This window comes from Triturus cristatus, chromosome 10 (genome assembly GCF_964204655.1).
Source record: "Triturus cristatus chromosome 10, aTriCri1.1, whole genome shotgun sequence".
NCBI lineage: Eukaryota > Metazoa > Chordata > Amphibia > Caudata > Salamandridae > Triturus > Triturus cristatus.
The window spans coordinates 1,077,432,817-1,077,443,559 of record NC_140593.1 but is presented as its reverse complement, the minus strand read 5'-3'; the positions used below and the strand labels follow the sequence as shown (position 1 = coordinate 1,077,443,559).

Below are 10,743 nucleotides of genomic sequence, written 5' to 3'. Positions count from 1 at the left end.
GAACTCTTTGTGTTCAGACAAGCAGGGCAACAGCCCGAAGAATCGCTAGATGATTTTCATGCGCGCTTAAAGGAGCTGGCAAGTACCAGTGGCTTCAGAGATGAGACTGAGGAGATAAGGGGCCAGATTATTCAGGGGTGTGCCTTGGCAAAGTTGAGAGAGTGAATCCTAGAGGAATCAGGGAAGTCACTGGCCGACATACTCAGCATGGGAAGAACGAAGAAACTCTCAAAAGCAAGGGCAGCACATATGGAGGCTGCTCTCCAAGCTCCCATCAAGACCGAGCCTGTAATTGTAATTACCCCGACCACCACGGCACCGCCCATTCAGACAAGAGGCCAGAGCTTAGGATTATGTGGATATTGCGGAGGTCCATCTCATAGACCGTCAGAGTGCCTAGCGAAAGGAAAGAGGTGCACGGTGTGTGGCAAAATGAACCACTTCATGAAAGTGTGCCGATCTAACAACGGCCGGGCTGCGAGGTCCCACGTGAACATGATCCCAGAGTCTCAGGATCCTAACAGCGATATGGATGATGATGACCGAGAGGAACATACAATTCGGTGTTCACGGTAGGATCAGCGTCTACAACACAGAATCACTTGCCACAATGTCAAGTCCTGGTAGGAGGGCAGAAGTGCGAAAAGGGACTTAATTATCGCAGTTAAACTCAAGGATACCGTATTGATTAGTATAGCCAGGAAGTTGTACAAGGGTGCTATTAGCAAGGCGAAGAAAGAGTGGGAGAATCAGTTCTGGAGTGACCTAAAATTGGCACGTGCTGGGAGGGATTCGAAGGGTTTTTGGGATTTAATAAGAACCAGGGACAAACCCATGGATTCCCTTATAACATGTAATATCCCTGAGGCGTCATGGTTTGACCATTTTTCCAACCTTTATACTGTGACAACGGGGGCTGGAGTAGATCCAGTCGAAACTTTTTTGGTTGATTCCTCAGGGTTGAGTGAGGATCTCCTGTTTACAGGGAAGGAAGTAGAGGATGCGATTTCGTGCCTTATCCCAAATAAAGCTGCGGGCCGGATGGGCTACCCGGGGATTTGATTCGCATCAATTCATTAGAATGGGGAAAGCTCATAGCAGCATTGCTCAACGCAAGCTTCTATGATGCCCCTCTCCCAGATTCCTGGATGGGCGCTGAGGTCGTCCCGATTTTCAAAAAAGGGAGTCGGGACGATCCAGCTAACTATCGCCCTATAAGCTTATTGGACTCATCGCAAAAGGTGGCAGGAAAGGTGGTCTTAGGGAGGATACTCCAGTGGGCAGAGGAGAATAGCATACTTTCTGATTTTCAGGCGGGCTTTCGGTCAGGTACTGGGACCATTGAGCAGTCATTTCGTCTGCTGTTGTTATATTGGAAGGTGGTTGTGCTGGGCAAAGGTAGTCTGTACCTTGCTTTCATAGATTTACGGACTGCCTTTGACCTAGTACCCCGCAGCCGCCTATGGAGGGTGTTGGCAGATCTGGGTATGCCACCGTACCTATTATCTTTGATAATTAAGTTTCATGCAGATAATTTTGCTCAGGTTCGGTGGGGTAATCAGGGTCAAAAGACTGCCCGAATAACTGTAAATAGAGGTGTCCGCCAGGGCTGTGTTTTAGCCCCCACTCTGTTCTCATTATACGTCAATGGAGTGGTGGAGCATCTCTTACAAAATCCTTCTGATGCTCCATCCCTGGCGGGCAGGAGAATACCTACTCTATTATTTGCAGACGACACTCTCTTGATCTCTAAGACCCCAGTAGGGTTGCAGAGCCTTCTTGATAGGTTCCAAATGTTTTGCAATCTGAGGGGATTAGAAATTAACACGGGAAAGACCAAATATTTGGTCCTGAATCCCCCGAAGAAAAGGGGCAGGCCACCTGTACTGAACTCAGTGCCCCTAGAAAGGGTCAAGGAGTTTGACTATTTAGGAATCCGCCTCTCTGACACCATGAGGTGGAATTGTCACCTCCATAAGATGCTGTTAAACCACAAAAGGGTGGTGGGGGCTCTGCTAAAAGAACAAAGGTCCTCCACCCTCAAACCAATTGCCCCAGTACTTGACATCTATAAGGCAAGAGGGGTGAGTGCGGCGCTTTATGGAGCAGAGCTTTGGGGGGCGCAGAATGTGGATCAGTTGACCCGTTCAGAAAATAAATTTTTGAAAGATATAATGGGCCTTCCCTATAGTACCCCCACCCTTCCCCTATTCCTTGACATGGGCTGTTGCCCTATTAAAGACCAGGCAAGGTTGCGCCCTCTACTCCTCTGGGGTCGCTTATGGAGAGTTCTGGAGCTTGTTAGTTATGCGGAGGGGCTAAATGATGTTTTATCAATGCCTGGCTGGTACAAAATAGGATGGTTGAGGGATGTTAAACGACTGCTGGGCGAGTTGGGTCTTGGAGAGGCCTGGCAGTCCAGGACCGCACCGCCCAAGTCTGTCCTAAAAAAACTGTACTGGAAATGGGTAATGGATTCCAGAAATTCTAATCCTAATCTATGTAGATGTACTGCTGATTTCTTATTAGTAAAGGAGGTGGCACTACTCGAGCATTATCTCGATATTATTTCAAAATCTAGAGATAGGGCCTTATATTTTAAATTCAGGATAGGTACACTGCCCGTGTGTGAGCTGACCGCTGGATGGAAGGTACCAGTTCAGACTACTCCTTTTTGCCCTTTCTGCGAGACCAGGATTAAGTCGGTCCCTCACCTTTTATTCGAATGCCCTGCATATAAAGCCCCTCGCCTTAGGTGGTTGAAACCCCTCTGTAAAGAGCTAGGCACAAGACAATGTAGTGAGGCCTATCGTATTTTAAAATCTGACACTCGCCCTCTATTTGTCTGTGGTTTGGCGAAGTTTTTAAACTGGGCATGGTTGATCAGAACAAAAAGGCTTTTGTGTGTTGTTTAATCATGGTTTTAAAATTGGATTTTTATGTAATTTATTCTTGCCATTTGTATCCTGATCCTGTATAACTGTTTTCTTATGAATTGGTGTTTTAGTTTTTTAAAGAATGATGTAATGTATTGCTTTTAAAGATATGTTTTATATCGAAATAATGCCAATTTGACTGACTGACTGACTGGTAGGAGGGTGTCCCTCAATTGCCATAGTGGACACTGGTGCTACCATAAACATCATGTCCAGTGAGGCCTGCCAAGAGATGACACCTCGCCCACCACTGATACCTGCCAAGATAAAGGTTTTTGCGAATGGTCAAACCAAACCCCTGGCCATCAGAGGGAAGTTCAAGACCAAACCTTGAACCAAAGCCTAACTACAGCGCGCCATGTTACAGTGGCGGATTATGCCAATTCTGATCCTGCTGTGGGTAAGTCTGGTCGTGTTAGGAAAGCTGTGGCCAACGCAATTCAAAAAGAAGGGAAGTCACTTTGCGGTATGGAAGCATCTCTCGCACCAGTGGAGGAAGATCTTTCATCCCTTATTGTGAATGGAGAGTGCGAAAGTGACAATGACATGGCAGAAATGCCAAAGAAGGTATTAGCAGCAGGGAAAAAGAAAAGGAGCAAGAGAAACGAAGAAACCTTACAAAGCAACATTGGAGATGACTATCCCATAGACATTTGGCTGATGCTTGCCGCCTATATACGCCCAGAAGATATCATGAAATTTGCACTTATTTGTAAGAATGCCTGGCCTGTTACGTGCACTGCAGCATTTTGGATGAGACTGTACAAAAGGCACTATCAAACTACTGCTCTGCTTCCAGTCCGCTTGAGGCCAGAGTGCATTGAAAAACTGCGATGTCTGCGAGCCTTTGTGATCCGTTCATTGTACCATATGTATGAGCCATTTACTTCTCGACTGGAATCGACTCCTAGCAATTTAGCTTATTCTAAATGTTTACTTTTCTGGTGCAGAAAGACTATTGGGATTCGGCAAGAACCAATGTGGGAGTTTAACTTCAAGTTTCAAAAGCAGTTTCCTAGATCCAAGAAGAACAGTCATCCTGTACAGCGTCCTCTTTCTAGAAATGAGCAAGTGCATACTAACCCAGATCAGGACTGCTGCCTGCTGCAATGGACTCCCAGCTCCCCCTGTTCTTTTTGAATCCTGACACTCGTCCTGCCAATAACTCCTGTATTGAATTTGTAATTTTTCTGTAATTAATATTAATTTTTCTGTAACTGGTAACACGCTGTTTCCTTATGTAAAGCGCTCTGATACCTCCAGGTCTAGCTAGCGCTATATAAAACTCTCTAAATAAAATAAATAAAAAATAAAGACCACCATCACCTATGACTCTCATAAAGTGGGAGCCCCAGTGTACATGACAGAGGAAGGACATGGAATATTGCTGTGGTGTAAGTCAGCAGAAGCACTGGGCATCATCACGTTGCCTTTGGGATACACCGAGAAGGAGTGAGTCAAATCCTAGAGGAGTTCCCAAAAGCATTCAGTGACTTTGGGTGCCTACGTCGCAAACAGATAAGTCGGTGCAACCAGTGGCCCTTCGACACAGGTGAGTCGCTTTTCACCTGAGGCCCCTGGTAGAAAAAGAACTGTGCAAACTTGAAGAAGCAGGGATCATTGAGAAAGTGAAAGGTCCGACCCCCTGGGTATCCCCAATTGTGGTCACCAGAAAGCCTAAACAGCCGGAGGAAGTAAGAATTTGTGTGGACATGCGCATTCCCAATACCGCTATCAAGCAAGAAAGGCATCTAACTCCAACCATTGATGACCTGATAGGGGAACTAAGTGGAGCCAGCTGGTTCTCAAAACTTGGCCTACAGGCTGGATATCATCAACTAGTCCTCGATGAACAGTCCAGATACATCACAACATTTTCCACGCATGTCGGGTTGCGAGGCTACAAGAGGTTGAGTTTTGGGATATCGAGTGCAGCGGAGTTGTTCCAAAATATCATCAAAGAACTTCTCGCTGACCTCCCAGGAGTAGTCAATGTCAGTAATGACATTCTTGTCCACGCAAAGTCTATACCTGAACACAATAGTCGGCTGAGGCAGGTGCTACAACGGATACAAGACTCCGGACTTACGCTCCACCAAGAGAAATGTGAATTCCTGAAACAGAAACTACAGTTCTTTAGATATATCTTTTCCGCAGAAGGAGTTGCTCTGGACCCTGAAAAGGTAAAAGACATCAAAGAGGCCCCGGAAATGAGTAGTTTCCTAGGGATGGTGAAGTGCTATGGTTGTTGTATTAGGGACCTCTCCTCGCTAACCACGCCATTGAGAGAACTGACCAAGACATCTGTTCCATGGGTATGGGGCCCGGAACAAGAGACTGCCTTCCAGGCTACTAAGGATGCCCTGTCGAGTACCACCACGCTGAGCTACTTCGATCCTCGGAAGCAGACCCAAGTTGCTGTTGACGCCGGCCCAAAAGGATTAGGAGTGATTCTCTTGCAACGGCCGAAGGAAGAAGATGATTGGGCTCCAGTGGCCTTTGTGAGTAGGTCATTAACTGCCAGTGAACAAAGGTACTCACAAATAGAAAAGGAGGCGATTGCCGTGCAGGCATTTTCACTTATATGTTTATGGAAAGCCGTTCCTGGTAACTACAGACCACAAGCCTCTTATCCCTTTGTTCACAGGAACTGCATTTAAGCCCCCCGTCGCATAGAGAAGTGGATGCTGCAGTTGCAGGGGTACGATTGCAAGATTGAATATCATCCTGGAACTAGCAATGCAGCGGATTATCTGTCTCGTCATTCCAGAGAAGCTACACTCAGTGAGGTGGAGGATGCAGAGGAAACTGCAGAATATGATTGTTACATAGCGGACAGCTCACGTCCGCTGCCCATATCTTTAGGAGAATTGTGTCAAGCGACTGCCCAGGATGACTCTCTTCAGAAAGCATTGGAGGCCGTGAAAACCAACAAATGGCAGGTTCTCAGAAGTCAAGGGGTAACATTCACTCCGGAGAGCAGGAAAGTGATCGAGAGCCTGTATCACATGAGGCATGAACTGAGTGCTGACCCGAACGGGTGCTTACTTCGAGGTCACAGACTGGTTATTCCATCAACCCTGGTGGACAGAGTGGTTGGGTTAGCCCATGCCGGCCATCAAGGAATGATGAAAACTAAAGGCAGACTCAGAACAAAGGTCTGGTTCCCTGTCATGGACGACAAAGTTGAGGAGGTGGTGAGGTGGTGTCCGTGATGTCAGGCTACTGGTGAACTGAATCCTCCAGCACCGATTACGACGGACAGTCGGCCTGACGGCCCTTGGATGAGTGCAAGCATGGACTTGGGGAGCCTCCCCGATGGGAGACATTCCCTGGTAGTAATTGATGACTACTCGAATTATCCTGAGGTTGAGGTGTTGTCGTCCCTGAGCTTAAGAGAGGGGATACCTAAGCTGGAAAGTGATGGCTACCCATGGACTCATCAAAGAACTAAAAACTGACAATGATCCTCCCTTCCAGGGTCAGGAATTTACATCGTATTTGACATCATTAGGAATTGTTCACAAAAAGATAACGACAAAATGGCCACAAGCAAATGGAGAAGCTGAACACTTCATAAGAACTTTGATCAAGGTCATCCGTATAGCAGTGGCCAATGGTGATTCTGTGGAACAGTCCATATATTCTTTTCTGACGGATTACCGACAGACTCCCCATACATCTAATGGTCGTGCCCCGGGGCACCTGTCAATGGGGAGACTAGTGAGTGACTCTATCCCGCATCACCCACAAGGGGTTCCAGAAGAAATAAATGATCACGCGGTTGATTGCAGGAGGAAGAAGTCGAATGAGCAGGTCAGCAAGCGGCACAGAGCGGAAGTGTCACGTCTCAAAATAGGTGACTTGGTCCTGATTCAAGATCGACATCCCCGCAGCAAATTCAGGCTTCCTTTTGAAAAAGATCCCTGGCGCATTGTCCAAATTTGTGGCACGCAAGTTACAGTAAAATGAGGCCTGGAACTGGTCACCAGAAATTTGTCAGCCTTCAAAAAGTATCATGGACGTTCTCAAGCCGGTCTAGATCACCAAGATGGAGGTTCCTGTGATCATGACTCAGAGGGCTGGTCAGAAGGTGAATCAGAGGCACCTCGAGCTGGAGGCGTGGATTTACCTACACGATCTCAGGACGCTAGTCAAGAATCGTCGGGGGCTCCGGTGACCACTCAAGAAAGCAGTGAGTGTTGTAAAACCCACACGTAGTACAACCTGAGGAAGAACCCAGAGCCCTCCAATAGACTACGGGACCATCATTAAGAATACAGCTGAGTGAGCTGACGTTTGGTATGCTGTCAGACATTGATGGGCATTGTGATGGTGTGATGACTTATTTTCAAGTAAGGTTTTCATTATGTTTGTTCAGTTTTATTTTGGGGAGGAATGTTGTATTGGTCAACGCGATAAGTTGGTGGGGATTGCGCCCATCGTGACGTGAAGTCATTGGGGAAGCGGCGACTTCCCCCGAGTACGTGTATTGTTTGGTTTGGCCCGAGCTACGCGGGCGTCTTTAATAAAAGGACTGTGCGCGTGCGCACAGAGTCAGAGCCGGCACACATGAGCACAGATGAACATTATTACCCGTGTGCTCCCATTATTGCGGCCTGCATGCGCTACACGCCGCGGCAGTGTTCCGATTGTGCTATGGTGCTAGAAGCACCATTAATGAACTCCCCGACACAACAATGGCCACAAATATGACAGGGATGATATCCATAATTCCATGAATGCCCACACTGTACTAAAATGGATTGGAAAGATAATTCCAAGTGTTGGCACCATAAGGGCAGAGATGTATTCTGTGCCATGGAGGGAACCAGATGTCATGGTTTGCCACAGGTGCCAGGTCTCAGCCACGGGGAAGGCTCTCAGGCTGCCAGTTCTCCCTCAGCTTCGAGCTACAGATGCGCATTCACTCTTTCTTGATCAGGGGGTGGGAGTTGACATACCACGGGATAGGGAAAATAAAATAAATAAAACCACTTACTGTGCGCCTGCCGCATCAACGAGTCGACGATGCGGCGAGCACAAGATAAGTGGTTTTATTTATTTATTTTCCCTATCCCGTCGTATGTCAACTTCACCCCGCCCCCACCTTTCCCCACTACTCTTACCTGTACCGGCCGTGCCTGACTGGCACTATTTATAAAAGGAAAACTGCCAAAAAATAATTAAAAGGTATTTTTGAAAGCTTACAGGTGAGTGGAGACAGTATTAAACCAGTTTCACATTACAGCATTTGAAGTGATGCAATTGCACCAATTGAGACTACGCAGAATCTAGGCATTTGGAGAGAACGTACATAGGAAGTGCATGTTTATGCGGATGAGGTGCCCATCTAGATGAGGTGGGCCTCAGAAATATCAGAATGAGGAAAGAGGGAGGCAGCTTAGGAGACCCAAAGCAATGGGGCTGCATGTCAGAATATTGTTAGCAAAAATATTGTCTGGCTGAACTCTCACGTCCAAATACCCTTTACACATGTATTGTCCCATGGTGCAGACTTTCTGTTAGTAACTCAAGTTGAATGATCATTTTATTGTAGAAATCAATGATTGACATCGTAGAAACAGTCCTTACAGGAAAGAAGGAGTAGAGGGTATAATATGTTCACTTCTCAACCAGCAGATGTGTGCAACGCTTGCCATTGAGTGACTTCTTGAGAGGGACAAATAAACTTTAGATCTGGCAATGGAGAGGGTTTGGGGGATTTTGGAAGGCTTATGATTGGTAATGAGAAAGTGGGCAATGATCCTAACATATTGTTTGATTAAAGAAGGCGACAAGAAGGTCAGATGTATTTTGTGTGTATAAATAGTTTTCCTAGTCTGCTTTTATCCATAGGCACTGATGAACGCCTATGACAATACCTGTGAAAAAGACAGGGACGTATGTGAAGAAAAGCATCTTAGAGCTGCAAAGCAAAATAAGATTTTTGTAGTGGATGATAGAGTATCAAAATTAAAGAAAGAAGCCCGCGTAATTTATGGTCGAGCTATCAGTTAACATGAAGAGAACTATTCAACCCTCAAAAACATGTGATTGAAAGAAAATTTGCAAAGTTATGATTAGAAATGATGGATCTTGCTTCGGGATGGGTATTTATGCAGAAAGAGTTGGAAGATTAAACATAACTATTTGGAGATCAATATTGTTACAAGAGCATCAGTGGAAAATGAATTTGCCTGGTGCTTAAGATCTGAAGTAAAACATTTTAAAAAGACTCCGGTGTCAGATAGCAGATCTGCGTGGGCAGTAAAATGGTGACCATTGCAATTATATATTCATTGGAGTAAAACATAATTCATGAGACATAGGGTGATTTTCATAAAAAGATGCATGGAAGCCCTATATCTGTCTAATATGTTATACTTGTCATACTCATAGAAGTAAAAGACTGGGCTGGACTAGCCATTTGCACAGTACTCAACCCTGAAAAGTTAGAACGACACGAGGCTAAAGGGATTACTTCGAGTTCATTATAAACTAAAAATTCTTAAATATCAGGGGGACACTTTTAGGAGCCATTACAATCAGGTGAGATTCTGCCTAGCATCACCAGTAGTCCCACCATCAGGTACCAACACTGAAGGCATGGGTAACTCCAATGTGGCAGAAATAGTCCATGTTATAGGATTTGGCGAAAAGTATGCAAAGAATTGGGGGCTTATTTATGGGCCCTTGCGTCACTTTTGCACCGCCAGTGCGTCAATTTTCGTGACACACCTACGGTGTAAAAAATACGCCATTTTGCGCCATATTTACAAAGCGACGCATCTAAGGAGATGCGTCACTTTGCAAACCCCTGTGCCCCATTATACCTTCGCCAGGTATAATGTATGCGGGGGCGTTCCGACGCAAGAAAGGGTCGTATATCTTACGCCTGCCTCATGGCAGGCATAAGACTGACGCAAGCACATTTAACATGGGACTTGCCCTGGTGTAATGACCCATTGCTGGAGTTGTGTGACTTTTGTGACATACTTCAGCAATGCGTAATTTTTGCGCTTAAAGATATGTCAGAAATACTGACGTATCTGTAACTCCTTGCGACATGATGCCTCATACAGTAAATATGACGCATCATTGGTGTCGCAAGGCGGGTGCAACGAAAAGTGACGCATCGCTGTTTTCTCGCAGCGATGCCTCACTTTTCATAAATGAGGGCCTTGGTATCTGAGCACCAACTCACAAATGGTTTTGCCCAATATTATACCTCAAAATACATTTTAGCTCCTCTAAGCAACTGAAGCCTCCAGGTAGAATGTTGCTGATTTGCTGTGGTACTGTGGATCACATAATCCATGCGGATCTGGTTTCCTTTACAAGCCTCATTGGGATTACCAAGACACTTGGAATGAGGTCCTAATACAGATCATAATCCACAAACTCATTTTCCTCCATCATAGAGATATGACCTTGGGGGAAATTCAGCCAGTGGCTACTTCTCTGTATTTAGAGTTTGCACCCACAGGCCCTGCAGGAATTATTTAAAGTTTTGTAGTCATAGATCACCAATCAGGGGTTTATTTCTGCATAACAAAACTCAATTGCACAGATGTGCAGGGAGTTTTCTCCCAGTGACTGATGGGCATTGATGACTCCAATGGTAGACTTGAGAAGGCAAAGTCTGCATCAGGTAGCCCACCCGTAACAGGACGGGCTTTCCGGCACTGCAAATCCTGCAGCCCTGTCATGAATGGGCTATCTTCAGTTATTGTATGCCAGCGGACCTGGCAGAGGTTGCACCTGAGTCCAACCAACAGCTACTCCACCTCAAAGTGTGGTGGAA

General features: G+C 45.9%; 1 pseudogene; it reads left to right on the top strand.

Annotated features, from left to right (window-relative positions):
- Positions 1–207: 207 nt before the first annotated feature.
- LOC146796591 (transmembrane protein 183 pseudogene) lies at positions 208–4,076 on the top strand (annotated as a pseudogene).
- Positions 4,077–10,743: the final 6,667 nt, after the last annotated feature.